At 45.8% G+C, this 17,030-nt stretch overlaps 1 protein-coding gene across 12 annotated transcripts in view; it reads right to left on the reverse strand.

Annotated features, from left to right (window-relative positions):
- Positions 1–17,030, reverse strand: part of PRR14L (proline rich 14 like) — an 857,487-nt gene that overhangs the window by 386,269 nt on the left and 454,188 nt on the right. The window lies entirely within an intron of this gene.

The raw sequence follows: 17,030 nt of genomic DNA on the forward strand, positions 1-17,030 counted from the left end.
TTAAAGACCAATTGGAAGGAAGGACGAGGCAGGAAGAAAAGAGGTTCCAGTGTAAAGGTACATTATTTACCTGTAATGTATCAACTTTAACAAAGCCTTCTAGATGATTTTCCCTGTTACGATTAATACATGCCTGTCAGAGGTGGAATCAGAACAAAAACATAGGAATGCAAGGCCATCACAACAGTTTGAGTGGCTACATTGGCAGCACAGATCTTTCATAATCCTGGTTGTCCTGTCAAGCCAGAAATTAGTGTTGTAAAATATTTCATCTGCCAACATTAAGAGAGTGGAGGACGGAAGAATGAACACACAAAGCTCATGGATGAAGGAATGCCATTTAACCATCACTGTTGTGTGTATGCTCACAGAAAGGTTCCACAATTGTGAATGTGTTCGAAAGCGCCATCAAATTCAAGACTCTGGCAACAGAGGCAAACCTATCTACTTTCAATTTTATCACAATGCCCTAGTTCTTTGTAGATAAACTCAGTTATCACTAAATTAACATATTTAAATAAACAAGCTTATCGTTTTATGAGGCACTGCTATTCTACAGCGAACATATGTGTACCAGCAGCTGCATGCAGATTGCTAGGTTATGTTATTGGCATTCATATAGCGCTTCATTGCTATGACCTCAAAGCGCTGGTAGGTTAAACGCCCTCGGGGAACATAGTCCAGGTCAGTTGAGAGAATAAGGTGTCTTAGGATGCTTGGGTGCACCAGTTCTGTGTGCAGCTGTCGTAATTGCCCGATGCTAGCTGCATCTTAGCAGTAGGTGTGGTTGTATAGATATCAGTTGAATGTCTGCAGTCTGGCAGGTGGACACCAAGACTGGGTTCTGGCTGCGTTAGGTCTGTAGGACGCTTATGTGTGCAGCTAGGCCGGTTTGTCATGGGATATAGGTGTGTTTTATTAGAATGATGACGTGTTCATGGGGTAATGTTCGCATGTGAGCAGCAGGCCGAAATTGATCGAGGGGTGTAGCTGTACTCCAATTGTGTGATGGTGTAGATTAGAGAGTAAGCATAGTTATATGTTTGGGTGGAATTATGATTAAAGGAGATCGATATTCTGGATTTCAGACATGCGGTTGCTTAATAGCGAATTAATAAGCATATTCAGTGGTGAGATTGTTCAGGATTTCATTGAGCATTAGTCTTCGGGTTGCTAGGGTTCAATCGCTTCAGATGGTCGTGGTTGGTATTACGGAGACAGACACGTTTTAGAGCTTTGCAGAACGTTAGTCTTGGGTGTGTCGAATATGAGGGGGAAGCAGGTTCCACAGAATTGGGGCCAAGGCTGAGAAGGTGGATCCTCCGATCCTGACAGAGTTAGAGGCTGGAATTACTAGAAGGAGGGCAGTGCTTGATCTTAGGGTGCGGGATGGGAGGTATGGTTTTATCTTTTCTTGTAGGTATAATGGGCGGGTCTTGTGCACTGCTCGGTGAGTGATGAATAGGGTCTTGAAGGTAGCCCTTCGTCTGACTGGGAGCCTTGGAGAGCTGGTGAGATGTGGTCTCTTTGACCCAAGGCAAGGAGCAGTTTTGCGGCAGCGTTTTGGGCTCTTTGGAGTTTGCGGAGTTGGTATGCCGGGGCTCCTAGGTATAGGGAGTTGGCATAGTCCAGTCTCTACATCACAATAGACATAACTGCAGCAGGTCTGTTCGGGTAGGAGAGGTAGGGAAAAATGTATCTGAGAAGTTTGAGGTGGTAGCAACAGCATTTTGAAACTTTGTTGATCTGACGGGAGAGGGTTAGCCCAGAGTCCATGGTGCAGCCTAGGTTTTTCACTGTATTAGAGTGGGGTGGTGAGGGGGTTGGTCCAAGGGATGGGGGCGGCTGTGGTAGAAGGGCCGTATTACTGCACACCGTGATTTCAGTTTTAGCAGGGTTCAAAAGGAGGTGGTTTGTCATCCATCGATCAATATCGCAAAGACAGGCTTCATGGTCGGGATGAGGGTTGGTGCCTGATTTTGGAATTCTTAGGATAATTTGGGTATCGTCTGTGTAGTTGGAGCAAGAGATGTTGTGCACGCGGATGATTCCTGGTAGAGTGGTCATATAGAGGTTGAACAGGAGAGCAGATAGTCATGTGCCTTGGTGTACTCAAGTATTCACCGAGCAAGCAGTTGAGACAAAAGTGGAGAGGAGGGTTATTTGTTTCCTGTTGCTGAGGAAGGAGAAGATCCATTTGAGAGCAGTGCCACGGATTCCTAGGGAGTGGATGCGGTCAAGGAGGATTGAGTGGTTAACCGTGTCAAAGGCGGCCGGGAGATCGAGGAGAATCAGTGCAGCGCATCCTTCAGAGTCTGCAGTAACCTTGCGATCATCCCAGATCAAGATCAGAGTGGTTTCTGTTGCATGGCGCGGTCTGATGCCCGATTGTGCGGGGTCAGAGATACAGTTGGATTCTACAAAGGCAGCGAGCTGGGAGTATGCTGTCCGGTCGATGAGTTTTGTGAGAAATCTGGTGTTGGAGATCGGTCTGAAGTTTTTGGGGTCGAGGGATGCCTTTTTAAGAAGAGGCTTGACATGCGCCATTTCTCACCATGACAACCATTAGCACATGCCACAAAAGCCCTCAAGATGGCACTCGGTACCCAGATGAATAGATATCTCCTTAGTATTTAAGAATTTGGAGGCATGCTGTGGAGAAGGATACTTACCTTCTACACTACCATCCTATAACCTTGACTGCCTTTAACAAAGCTAGTAGGAGGCATACCAGGCATGAGCCATGGTCATTAAGTAAACCTAAGCATTTAAGTGCAAAGACAAAAAAAAAATATATACCCTATTTCACTCATAACAAAATGTTAGTAAATGGATCAAATTATTGAAATGGGGAAGACTATTCCTTGCAGAGATGCATCAATTTCTTGAGCATTAGAAAAGCCACATATTTCACAGCGTTTGAAGCAGTAGTAGCATGAAGATGAAGTCACAAGGTCCGCTTTATAAAACTGCCATTTTCTGTGTAAACAAGTGATAGTCTGCTGTCTGGAAAGACACTCAAACTCGTTATAAGGTAACCATTTATGCACATTTGCTTATTTCACATAAATATACTTTAATAACTATTTTCTTTAATTATGCTTGTAATATCCTATAACAGCATACTAGACTAGATTCATTAAATCTGCTTCCCATACCCACTTAGAAATTACTATTCGTATTACTCCTTCCTAACTGACCATTCATCCCAAGTCATTTTGGGCACCTTCTCCTCACCAACCTTTTACTGCGTGTGGTGTCCCCCAGAGCTCTAACCGCTCCCCCTGGCTCTTCAACACTTAACTTGCTCAGCTACCACTCCTCCTTTCCTCCTCCTCTGCCAACTTCAAGCTATGCAGATGACAACTATATTTTTTTATTGTGTTCTAGTTTATTGAACTTTTCACAAATTCTTATCAAAACATAGTAAACAGAATTAAGCAACATTACAATTGTAAAATTATGCAGACATCAGCATAGAAAAAGAATATACGTATCACCTTCTACAATGTAAAGGCAGACAGTTAACAAACCTACATTGAAACTAGGCTGCGGTTAAAACAAGAAACCTACAATCCGTAAGCACACCATACAAATCTAGATGTTAACTGTCAGGGGCGGGAGCAGGTCACAAAATATGATCATTAAACCACATGGCCCGATGGTCCGGGTCACCGATATTAAACCCCACTTCACGGTCAAATAGTAACAGACCATATCAACAGGTTATGCTATATATCTAGATCTGTCAGCAATTTAAGCTCATCTTCAAATTTTCTTAGGCGTTCGTTTACCACCTTCCAGATCTGTGTAATAGCAATGACCAGACTCTTATTCATCCCAGAGAGACATAGCTCAGCCAAATGTTCTCACTTACAATCTAGGTCTGATCATACTCAGATTTGGCAAAGTATTTAACATATGTGATACTCCTCTTTTTACAACATGCAAGTACGTACCTTGCGGTTTCCACCTCTATCATCTAGGCAGAGTCTACAAAATCGTATCTGAACTGGGATACCAGTCCAAGCTTCTCGGACCTCTAATACTTTTAGACTATTAAGTCTAGTGTCCAGGAATATTCTTTGATTAGCCTGGCAGGGCATCCATTTTAGATAGTATTGAGGCTTTTTATATAGGAAAGTCATTCTGGCAAACGTACACAGTGAGCTCATAGTCGCTACCTTGTCATGCTGGCAACCCAGTCCCACTTCTCAATAGAATTGTTCAAGGATTTTAATACTGCCCCCTCCCCATGTTCCCATTTCGGAGATCAACCAATTCTGTCAAACAGTTGAAGGTTACTCTTCTGGAATGTGTTCAGGGCATCAATTTTTCCACCCTATAAACCTTCTCGTAGGTATCCTGGCGGGCAAATTTGATTTTTTCATAGAGCTTAGCTCTGTTATGCTCAATCTGTGCAGATAAGGAAATCAGCCCCATTTCAAGTCGGATTGCCTGAACCAAGGTATAGTTGGTAAGTCCTAGCAATCTCCTCCATATCATTCCCTCAGTCACATCTACCCAATCCGAACAGTCTGAGAATGTCTCTAATGCATATAGAAAAATAGCGGCCAGCTTCGATTTGTATATGTTAGTTACTTCCAACAAACTAAAGCCCGCCATTTTTTTAGAAAACGACATTAACTGCTGTTAGAGTGGCCATTACTTTCGATCTTTTACTTTGTTGGACCGTGGGATTTATTTTCCTTCTTTCCCCACAGACCTCATGGCCCAAATACGTATAGCAGTTAACTTTCCTCATCACACCCAGCTGGCAAGGTTTTGCAACAGTTGTGGCCCATCACCATAAATTTGATTTTTGTCTGGTTAATTTTTAGCCCATTGATTTTGGCATATTCACAGTTAGCTCTGGCACTGTTGCAGATTCCAATAGAAGTATTATCAAAAATAATATCTGCTTAACAGGTCCAGCCCACTTTGTGAGAGCCAATTCTGGGGAAGGCGTTCATTTCATCCCCGAAGATTCCACCAAAGTCTATACAACGTGGGTTACACCTTTTTGAATATTGACAGGTTCAGAGAGCGCACCCATGTTGTCTAAGCAGATCCTGGCCACACAATCATCGAATATCATCAGACAGAAATACAGAAGATAGGAGGGCATACCAAAGGATTCCAATTTCGACCATATCCTCTTACGCTCGACCGAGTCGAACGCTGAGGAAAAGTCAACAAATAACATATACAAAGGCAGCTTATCAACCCCATTGGCCTGCTCAATTAAGGTTCACAATAAAGATCTTATCCTTTGTGGAGCAGCCTTTGCGGAAGCCGGTTTGTGTCTTATCCAATATATTTTCGCTACTGATCCATTTGGTTATTTCCTGCAGTATTAGGGTACAAAAGATCTTACTCGTCACATCTGTGAGCGCCAAAAGCCTATAACTCTCCAGAAGATTGCGGGGTCCACTCTTAAAGACTGGGATGATATTTGACATCTTCCAGGAGTTAGGCACTGTGCCCGGATCTATAACCTTTTGGAATAGGACAGACAGTATGTCTACCCAGACTTCAGAATTTTGTTTTATTATGCTATTACAAAGCACATCGGACCAGGTGCTCTGAGATTTATTTCATCATCTTGCATCTTCCATCATCACTGACTGCCTATCTGCCATCCAGTCCTGGTGTACTTCCAATGATCTCTGCCTCAATGCCAGCAAGACTGAGATCCCCCCCCCCCACTCTAACCATCCTCTATGGGCTCTCCCCCTTCTACTTCTTCTGAAGCCAGAAGATAGATATATATTTATATATATATATATATATATATCTCTCTAAGAAGTCCCACTTTCAACTCTTCCTTCTCAAACAAATTCTTCCTCTTCTCACTTTCCACCAGAAGCTCAATGTTACCTGAGCCCTGGTTCTCTCTAGTCTTGACTACTGCAATAGCCTTCTCCTGAATCTACCTTCTTATTGCAGCACAATATTGATTTGAGATTATCTGAGCTATATTAAAAACAAAAAAGTGTTAGAATCGTTTTCAATCAGATATAGTTAATGCAAACATGCTATACAAATATCCTATTTATTTTGCTTTTTTAAATGCTGCATCTGCACTAGCTTTTGCAGAGTATAATCTGTTTCATTATCAGAAACAAGTATCTTATTGAAACCACGCAAATCCTTAATGGAGTGCAGCTTAGGATGGTCTACCAGGCTAGCCTAATGTCTCATACAATCAACAATGTGTTTAAATACACCATGCGCAGATCCCACACTATAACATAGCACCAACAGTCTAGATATTAATGATCAATTACAGATGGTCCTAATAAGACCAGACAAGAAGGGAAATAATTATGTTACACTATTTTAATCAGAGTTTTTCCTTGTAATTTTGTCATAAAATGAACAAGTTACTTAGCCCAGATAAAGTTGTTTCGATTGGATGTTCCTCCCACGTATTCCTCATCTTTAGATATTTTCCTCTTCCAGCTAAGAAAATTCGGCAGAGGGCGTTGTGAGTCAATGCGGACAACTCGTCGTCCCTCGAGGGCCTCCATCTCGAGGTCTATGTCATCACTGGTATAGATTACACCTTCTTACAGAATTACCGGCATCAGACCTAGAAAGAACTTACTGTGTAATGCACACAATCGAATGCGGGAAAGGTTGGGCGGGGCGATGAATAATACGTGGGAGGAACATCCAATCGAAAGAACGTTACCAGGGGTAAGTAACTTGTTCTTCGAATGGATTGTATCCTCCCACGTATTCCTCATCTCTAGATAGACTCCCGAAGCAGTGTCAGTTTTGGAGGAGGGAGTAGGAATTTTTTATATTTGCCCATAAGATTGGTTATGGACAAAATGTAAAACTGCCTTTCCAAAAGCTCCTTCCTAGCCTGAAGATGAATCCAGACAGTAATTTTATAAAAGTGTGGATAGTAGACGATGTGGCTGCTGCACAAATATCATGTATTGAAACCCCTCTTTGTTAAGCAAAAGACGTTGCCATGGCCCTTGTGGAATGGGCCCTAGGGCCTTCTGGAGGATCTTTCCCAGCCAATCTGTAGCATTATATAATGCCCAATATGATCCAACTGGATAATGTTTGTTTTGTGACTGCTAGTCCCAACTTGTGACCCTTGTACCCCATAGAAAGCTGGTAATTTTGACGAATTTCAGCCATTCTTGAGATGTAAAAGCTAAGGATCTAGCCTATGCAGCCTTTCCTCATCCTTGCCAGGATGCGGAGGTGGATAAAATGATGGTAACAATTTCCTGAGATATGTGAAAGTCTGACAATTTTCGGAAGAAAAGTTGCCTCGACTAAGAACTACCTTGTCCTTAAAAAAAAAAAGGTTGTAAACAGTAGTTTACTAGATAAAGGCTGTAGCTCGCTCACCCTGCTGGCTGATGTTAATATGACTAATCAGATGACCTTAAAAGTCAATCTGAACGGACACGAAAGGAGTGGCTTAAAAAGAGCTCACATGAGAAATTTTAGTACAAGATTCAGGTTCCAAACTGAACTTGAAATGGAGAAGGAGGGAACAAGTTAGTGAGCCCCTTTAGCAACTGTATGACCAACGAAAGCGCCGCCAAGTATCCCTTAATGGTTCCAATCTGGAGCCCCAGATTTGCCAAATGTCACAAGAAAGACAAGGTGTACTGCACTGAAAAGGGTCCACATTCTTATCTCTGCACCACCTGCAGAACATATTCCAAGGGCAAAAGGTAATCTCTATCTAGTCATGCGGGAGGTCCGAAGCCTTATATCTCAACCTCTCAGAAACCATGCATGAAGGTGGAGTGTCCTGACCTCTGATTGACCTCTGGAGAACCCGACCCTCCTCTTGCGAGAGAACTCTTTGTGGAAGATGCATTGGAGGGCAGATGGACATGTCCAGAAGGTCTGGGTACCACTTTCTCCTGGACCAATCCATAGCAATTAGGATAATGCATTTCCCAAACTTTCGCAACCTCCTGACCATGTGACAGGGACTATAGGAAACTAGTATAGGAGTGGAAATTTGCAGTCCAGTAAAAATGCGTCCCCTAGAAATTCCCTGCAGTAGAACAGTTAGCAATTCTGGGTGACACTGGTCACGGACAGATCTACTCGAGGGGTTCACTAAAGAGTGAATATCTCTTGAAGGACTACCTGAGCTAGTTCCCACACGTGGGAGACTGCTCTGTCTGCTCAGAGCGTCCACCGCCGTGTTCTCCTCTCCGGCTAGGTGAACTGCCGATAGGGAGATTCCTTCTTGAATTGCCCATAACCAGAGATGCATTGCTTCTTTGCACAGTGGTAGTGACCCTACACCACCTCTCTTGAGGTAGTACATGGGCACTGTATTGTCAGTCATTATCAGGACATTCTTACCACGTACAGAGGGCAGAAAGGCCTTTAGCGCTAGTCTGATTGCCCTCCGCTCCAAAAGGTTGATGTGTAGTTTGGACTCCAATGGAGACCAACAACTGCTGACTGTCAGATCATTGGCGTGTGGCTTCCTCACCCCGTGAGTGAGGCGTCCGTAACTATTCAAATCTCCGGCCATGGTTGCCAAAAAGGTTCTCCCTTCAGAATATTGTCCTTGCAGGTCCACCACAGGAGATCCTCAGACCCTGTTTGGAATCTTAAGAAGGTTTGACATCTTGCCCGAGAACAGAGATCATTGCGTCCTGAGAGCCCATTGGAAGGATCTCATTGTCAAGCGAGCTTCTGGAACCAGGAAAATGCAGGATGCCAAGCAAACTCAAAAAGGATGCTGGGCACTCTAGAATTTGGGGAGTATCTGCAGAATGTGTTGAGCCCTCCTCTCGGATGGCAACGCTTTTTAGAATGATGCATCCAAGACTGCTCCGATGAACTGGAGTCTTTGAGATGGTATCATGTGGGACTTCTTGTAATTGATGGAGAAATTAATTTATATTTTATTTCTATCGCGCTCATACACAAGTGTTTCAGAACCTGACAAGGGAAGGGGAACAGGGGAGAACAAAACAACGTTGTTACTAGGCCCAATGACATTGAGGCCTTGACAATGAGAACGCGCAAGTGCATGAGAGAGGGGGAGGAGGAAAGTGCATGGAAGGGGGAGAAATGGAGAGTACGGAGCAAAGGAAAAACAGATAAATAATAAATGAATAAATAATAAAGGCAACAATGGTAGTGCAGCCAGCAAGTAGCAAGTGCTGGGTTTAAGGCAGCAGACAGGGTAAGTCTGATAAGTGCAGGAAGAAAAAGGGGGTGGGGGTCTGTATGGGTACAGATACAGACCCCAGTGCAAGGGGCGGCCTGCAGGAAGGTGGCCAGGAGCACAGTGCCAAGAGAAAACCGATCAGTAGGGAGAGGCAAAGGCAGAAGCAAAGAGGAAGGTCTTGAGGTGCTTCCGGAACTGGAGATTGTTCTCAAGTTTTAGAGTGGCAGGGAGGCCCCAGCCGAAGACAGAGATCTACCCCCAGCTTGTTTCTTTGAAAAACGACTGACCCTGAGGGAGTTAGAGGTAGAGGAGCGGAGAGCTCGGGAGGGGAGGTATTTGCAGCGGGACAGCTGAAGCTATTTTGGACCCAGGCTCCAGAAAGCCTTGTGGACAATGCAGAGGGTTTTGAATGTAATCCTTGCACCCACTGGGAGCCAATGGAGAGATTTCAGAGCTGGAGAGATACAATCCCAGGGCTTGAGGCCAAGGTCAAGTCTTGCAGTCCTGTTCTGGATTAGTTGCAGAGGCCCAAGGGTAGAGGCAGGTAGATTTAAAAAGAGGCTGTTACAATAGTCCACCCTAGAGAGAACCAGAACTTGGGAGACAGTGAGCTTCTGGGGGAAGGAGAGGAAAGGCTGAGTACCTCTGAGGAGGTGCAGTAGGAAGTTTAACTTTTTAGAGACATAGATGTGGGCGGAGAAGGAAAGTGTGGAGTCAAAGATGACCCTGAGGTTCTTAGCCTCACAGGTGGGGATAGGAGGGCAGCCAAGGGAGGCCAGTCAGAGAGTGAGGGAAAAGGATGGTGATGGTGTGCCAATAAGGAGGATCTCAGTCTTGCTGACAAAGATCATTGGCGGCACACCAATCTTGAATGGCAATTAGGAAATCCGATGAGAGAAGGAGAGGTGTCGTCAGCATAGCACTGTAAATTTGAGCAGAAAATGGCAATGCAGTGGGCGAGAGTTGCCAGGTACTGGTTGAAAAGCCAGGGCGAGAGGTTAGACCCCTGGGGAACACCAGCGGTAGAGAGGAAGATAGATGACAGGAAGGACCCAAGTTGGACCTGGGAGGGTCGATCAGTGAGGAAAGATCAGCCAGGCCAGAGCCTGATCCTGGTTGACTGTGTCGAAGGCAGAGGAGAGATCGAGAAGGATGAGGGAATGTTAGAGTCAAGGTTGGAGAGCAAATGCTCACGGGTGTTCAGGAGAGCAGTTTCCATGCTTCTGCCAGCTCTGAAGCTCGACTGATGGTCATGGAGACAGCCGACAGAATCGGAATCAAGGTTAAGCGGAGAGATGGCCAGCTTTTCCAGGAGTCTTCCCAGAAAGGGAGCAATAGAAATTGGGCGATAGTTGGCCAGACAAGAAGGATCAGCTGGGGGTTTCTTGAGAAGAAGATGCACAAGAGAGTGCTTCAGAGGGGAGGGGAAGGATCCTGGGGCAAAGAGTGGTTGCAAAAAAAGGCAAGGGCCGGAGCAAGGGTATCAATGTGGTCCTTGATGGTTTTAGAGGAACAGGGAGGAACCTGTTTTGACAAGGCTTTCATAGATCAGACTTGTCTAGCGACCTCATCAGGGGAGAAAAGAGGAAAGGACGAGTAGGAGGCTGAATGAGGACCTGCAAGCACAGACGGAGAGGGGAGACAAGAGGGCGTGGAGGAGAGGGTGGACAGGATGTCCTGGGTTTTTGAGATAAAGTGAGAGGCAAGGGCATTGCAGATAGCCTGCGAGGCAAGAGGAGTGGTAGAGACTGCAGCAGGGTTTGCCAGCTCCTTGCAGATTTTAAAGAGTTCGGCCGAGTTGTTGGATGGCGCAGAGACACAGGCTTGAATGTTGGCTCGCTTCTTGGTGTGGACAGAGTTGGTATTGCCTTTGGAGCAGGCGACAGGTCAGTTTGTCAGAGGATGAACAGGAAGCCCTCCATTTCCTCTCAGCCCCCCCAAACACTTATGTTTAAGTGTAGCTAGGTCAGAGTCATACCAGGAAGTGCACTTGCTTTGGGCTTCAAGCGGATCCTCATGACCAGGGCAAGAACATAAGAGTATCAGAAATAGGAGAGTAGAGAAGGGACATAGCTGTTTCAGGGTGTGAATCAGAGGAGTAAGGGGGGTGGAGAGAGAAGGTGGCAGCGAAAGCCTCAACTGACGCACGCTTTACGGGCTGGATGTCCGAGAAGGTAGGTGGCAATGTTGGGGTAGGCTTGGCGGGTGTGGAGGGAGAGATGCGAGAAGCCCAGTCTAGGGAGCGAATGGCCGGTTATGCTGAGATGTTCCAGGGCCTGCTCGGGAGAACAAATCCTGATCAGCCAATCATCCAGATAGGGCTAGACATGAATCCCCCACTCTCCTGAGACTTGCTGCCACTACCGCCATAAACTTGGGGAAAACCCTTGGGGCAGGAGGTCAGCCTGAATGGCAGAACTTAAAACTGATAATGAGAGCCCCCAACAGCAAACCTCAGGTACTTTGTGCTTGTGATGGATTGGCACATGAAAGTAAGCATCCTGAGGTTCCAATGACACCATAAATCCTGGAGGGCCTAAAGGATCTGAGAAAGTGTGACCATCTTGAAATTGTCCTTCCTGAGGAACTTGTTCAAGCATCTCAAGTCCCAGATGGGTCTCAATCCTCAGTCCTTCTTGGGAGTTAGGAAATCAGGAGAGTACCACCCATTGTTCCTCTCCGCTACAGGTAGCGGTTCTATAGCACCTTTATCTAGCAGGCTCAACATTTCCTGCACAATGAACGGATCCGGAACTTTGGACAAGTGACTCCCCGGTGGATGATCCCAAGACCTACTTAAATAAGTGAGGCAGTAATGCTGGGCTACTGTTTGCAATGCCCAAGTAAGTGAAGTAATACCCTGCCATTCTTGCAGATTCCGTGAGTCTGCCTCCCACCAGGGTATTGTGGGTTAAGGCCTCAGAGGTTTTGAGGCGGCTGAAGCAGTGGCTTGGGCAGACTTGGCACCCCTCCTTTGTCCACCACGAGGTAATCTTCTTTGGCCCCTTTGACTAGCCAGCACTCTCGCTCTGCCAACAGAGGAGTATAAACGAAAGCACCCACCCCTCCAAGCTGATCCACTGGGTTGAGATGGTTGTGGCTGCCTGATAGCAGCACCAAGAGATCTGGGTGCCGTCTTAGAGGTATGCAGCTTCTCTAGGCTTTCGTCAGCCTTGCAACCGAACAGCTGAGTGCCGTCAAAGGACATGTTGAGGAGCCTAGACTGCACGTCCGGTGAAAATCCAGACTTCATCAACTACGCAAACCTGTGCATCACTGTGCTCGCCTCCATGGCTCTGCTGATGCGGTCAGCAGAGTCCAGTCCTGACTGAAGAGACTCACAAATAGTAGCTTTTCCGTCTCTTACAATATTCAGGAAGCCGTCTCTTTCTTCCCCCCTCGGGAATGTGCTCAGCCGCCATGGCTATGCAGTCCCACAGGGTGAATATAATTTAGCTAAAGCGCAAGTGACATTTGCTGATTTTTATAGCCATGCTCCCGTCAGAAAACACTTTTTTCGCCACTGCATCGAAACGCTTACCGTCCCTGTCTGGCGGAATGGTTGGATATGCCGCTTGTTTAGATGTCAAATTCTCTGCCTGAACTACCAGGTGCTCTGGAGTAGGAGGTTTTGACAAGTAGTCTGGATCGCTACTTGAAGGCCTGTACTTTTTGGTGAGGTTATTTACCGCAGGACCGGTTTCAGGTGCCTCCCAATTCGTCTTTTCCTTTTTTTTTTTTAATAGGGCGATATGATAAAGGAAGTAGAGGATCCTTCAGAGGACTCTTATCGATTATATCCGTAAGGGCGTCTTGTTCGAATGGAGGAGCAGGCCTGCCCCATCATAAAAAGTCAATTACCCTGGGCATAAGATGCCTACAAGAAGCATCTGCATGCTCTACTGGGGTTCATTTGACAAACTCAAGTACTGGTGATGGGTATATGCCACTTGCCGACTGAAGGCTTTCAAAGAGGTCCTCTAATCGGGACTCCTGCAAGATAATGGCCTCAGGGACATTAGGTGTGCCAAACTCCAAACCAAATGGAGGAGTATCTTGGTCTCGGGGTTCATGTTCCTCATAAATGGAGGATAAAGACTTGAAAAATCCTTCCTTGATAATGGTTTATAGGATTTTTTGATCTTCGGTAAAGGCAACAATGGCTTTGACACCGATTACGTCGATGTTGGAATGATTTTTGGTGTTGACGGGGCTCGACCCCCGACTGTATAAAGTCTTCAACGGTTTATCGTTGAGTCAAGACCTCGACGGTTTGAGGGATTTCAAGCCTGCGTCCCGGGCTCAAGGGTGTGCAGGATTTTGCCTTAGCCCTTTCCTGGTCAGCTTTTGACAGCACGTCAGGAGCATGGCTTTTTGTCTTTTCTTTGAAGCGGGTCGGGCCACCTTCTGGAAAATGTTGAACATTTCTTGTCTGAACACCTCCCATTCGGCAGGAATCGATGACTTGCTTGGGCAGGCTATCTTTCCCTCAGGAGAGGAATCGGAGGAAGTGGAAGGTGACCTGTAGCACCTTTTCTTCATCTTTTTGAATGAAGACTAAGAGTGGTGTGAACCACTCCTAGAACAAAAGAGCTTTTTGGACCTCATCCATCGTGGAGAGTCGCCTCAACTCGGACGAACGCCTTTTCGACAGTGCCATCGAGGGGGATTTTGTAGAGGCCTACACGCTGCTAATTTCCCTTTACACTCTTTCAAAGCCTTACGAGTCACCGACTGACAATACCCACAGTCTGCCGTCCTATGCTCCACGCCAAGGCACCACAGACACTTGATGAAGATCTGTGACACACATCTTGGCGCGGCAAACATGCCATTTTCTGAACCCAGTCTTCAGGGATGATGGTATAGTTACAGTATGTTGCAGTTTGCAGAAAAACCGAAGTGTGCCGTAATTCTCAAAGCGCTAGCTATAAGGGAATAACAGAACTGAAGCCAAGGGGCGCTTTGTGCGCTATGTATACACAAGTGATGATGTCGACCTGGAGATAGAGGCCGTCAAGCGACATTGAGTCGACTGCATCGACGCACAGTGCCGTCTGCTGAAAAGAAAATCTGAAGAGGAAGATATCTAAAGAGGAGGAATACGTGGGAGGACAATCCATTCGAAATAAGTTTCTGATATGACAGTCAACTATAAGACTACTGAGCAATGATTCAAGAGTACAGTATTAAGCTCTGCTTTGTTTTTATCACAAAGTTGGTACACAAGAAAATATTGAATTGTACAAAATGAAATTTGACATACAATTACCAATTCTTCTATGTGAAGATAATCTTGAAAATTGTGGAGAAACTACCTGTAGTGCAAAATTACTTTTACTTTTTGAATGTTAATTTTTCTGAGTGAAGAACTCTAAATTGAATATGGGATACATTACTCACTGTAATCGTATTTCTGATGCTTGTATCTGCTTAGATTCACATGCTGTGCATAGCCTGCCATCTAGTGGAAGCTGCAGAGTATTACAGTTGTTTTCAAAACTCGAAAAAGGGACGTCGACAGCGGATGCCAACAATACTATCGCTAGTGTGACTTCTACTGGACCCATGATCCTTCACCAGTCGGGGTCCCTCAGATTGTATTTTTTCTGACATGAGGTAGCATGAGGTGTAGCGCGAGTACAGCTATATCCAAGCAGATACTTATCAGACAAGCCACCTCTCCGAGGGGAGGCAGGGTGGGTCGCATGTGAATCTAAGCAGATACAAGCATCAGAAATCCGATTACGGTGAGTAATGTATCCCTTCTGAGGCTTGTGGAATCTGCTTAGATCACATGCTGTGCATAGATTAGCAAGCAGTGGAAGAAGGATGTGGGACGTGAGAAGGTTCATGAGCGAATAAGTGTCTTAGAATCGCTTGTCCCACTTGTGTATCTGTCTTGGAATGGGTGTCAGCACAATGCAGTAGTGCTGAGTTAAAGTATATATAGAGCTCCATGTAGCTGCTTTGCAAATACTTTCTAAAGGAACATTTGCAATGAAAGCCAGCGCGGCTCCAGTACCTCTTGTGGAGTGGGCCCTGGGCATAAATGGCAGTGTTTTATTTGAAAGGGAATAGCACCGTTGGAAACATCTGACTATCCACCTTGAGATGGCATTTTTAGAGATGCGATCTCCTTCTCTGCCTGGCGCTATGGAGACAAACAGCTGATCTGTTTTTCATAGCGGTCTGGTTTTGTCTACGTAGTAGAGGACCGGCCTCCTCACATCTTGTGTGTGGAGTTTTACACCTCAGCAGAGCTTTTAGGTTCTTGGAAGAAAGCCGGTAGCTCAATGGACTGGTTAATGTGAAATTTAGAAATGAACTTAGGTGAGAACTTAGGGTGAGTTCGTAAAACCAGTTTGTCCTTATGTATTGTAAAGAAAGGATCCTGCACTGACAGAGCTTGGCTTTCACGGACTCTTCTTATGGAAGTGATGGCTACTAAGAAGGAAGTCTTATAAGTCAAATGTTTGAGACTAGATTTGTGCATGGGGTCAAAGGGGGGGGGCCCATGAGCTTAGTAAGTACCACATTAAGGTCCCAACCTGGTGGTGGGTTAGAAATTGGAGGCTGGAGTGTCTGTACCCCTTCCATAAAAGCCTTGACCACTGGCACTTTCCACCATGACACCTTGTTCTGGGAAGTGGTGTAGGCTGATAAAGCTGCCAGGTGCACTTTAAGTGAGTTGAAACCTAACCCTGCATCCAATAGGTGGAGCATATAGGTGACGACATTAGGAGGAGTACAATCAACTGGATTGAATTGCTTATTCTGGCACCAAATAACAAATCGTTTCCATTTGTCATAGTAACAGTGCCTTGTGTTAGGTTTTCTTGACTCTCAAGATATCCATACATCTCTGGGGTAAATTGAGATGTCCGAACTCTATGACTTCAGGAGCCATGCTGCCAAGTTCATTGAGTTGGGTTGAGGATGCACTGTTATCCCCTCGTACTGGGAGAGTAGGTTGTACCGGCAAGGGAGTTTGATGGGGTCGCACACTGCCAGTTTGCGTAGGTGTGGATACCATGGTTGTCTCGCCCACATAGGAGCAACTAGGATGAGCGTCATTGGTTCCCTGTGGATCTTGTTCACCACTTTCCTCATCAGAGGGGTTGGTGGAAAAGCGTAGGCAAACATCCCTGACCAATTCATCCATACGGCGTTCCCCTTGGAGCCTGGCTGGAGAAACCTGTACACGAAGTCTGGGCATTGACTATTTTCGCTTGTGGCGAATAGGTCTATAGTTGGAAAACCCCACAGGGAAGAGGTGTTCTACGACCTCTTCATGTAGACGCCACTTGCGTTCTTCTGGCAAGGGGTCTCTCCTCAGTAAGTCTCCTAGATCGTTGAGTTCCCCTGGAACACATGTTGAGATGCCAGGAACATCTTCCGTCTGAGTGCCCATCTCCAGATTTTCTGTGCAAGCGTGGATAGATGTGGAGAACGTGTCCCCCCCCCTTGTTTGTTGATAAAAAACATTGCTGTGGTGCTGTCTGTTAGGATCTGCATCGACAGACTTGTCAAATGGGTTTTGAATGCTTGGAGGGCTTTGAACACTGGTAGAAGTTCCAGCACGTTGATGTGGTTCTGAGCCGTAGAGTGAGACCACAGACCCTGGGCTGTGTGGTGCAGTTAGTGCGCCCCCCACCCAGCTAGTGAGGCATCTGTTGTGACCACTGCTTGCATCTGTGGATCGTAGAAGGGTTTCCCCTGGGTCAGAATTCTCTCTCGTCCACCAGCGAAGATTTTGTACTAGTGTTGGCGAAACGACCACTAGATTGTCTCACTGACCGCTTGCCTGAGACCATCGTTTCGCCAACCACTCCTGTATGGGACGCATGTG

The sequence above is a fragment of the Ambystoma mexicanum genome, chromosome 10 (genome assembly GCF_040938575.1).
Source record: "Ambystoma mexicanum isolate Mex_15411 chromosome 10, UKY_AmexF1_1, whole genome shotgun sequence".
NCBI lineage: Eukaryota > Metazoa > Chordata > Amphibia > Caudata > Ambystomatidae > Ambystoma > Ambystoma mexicanum.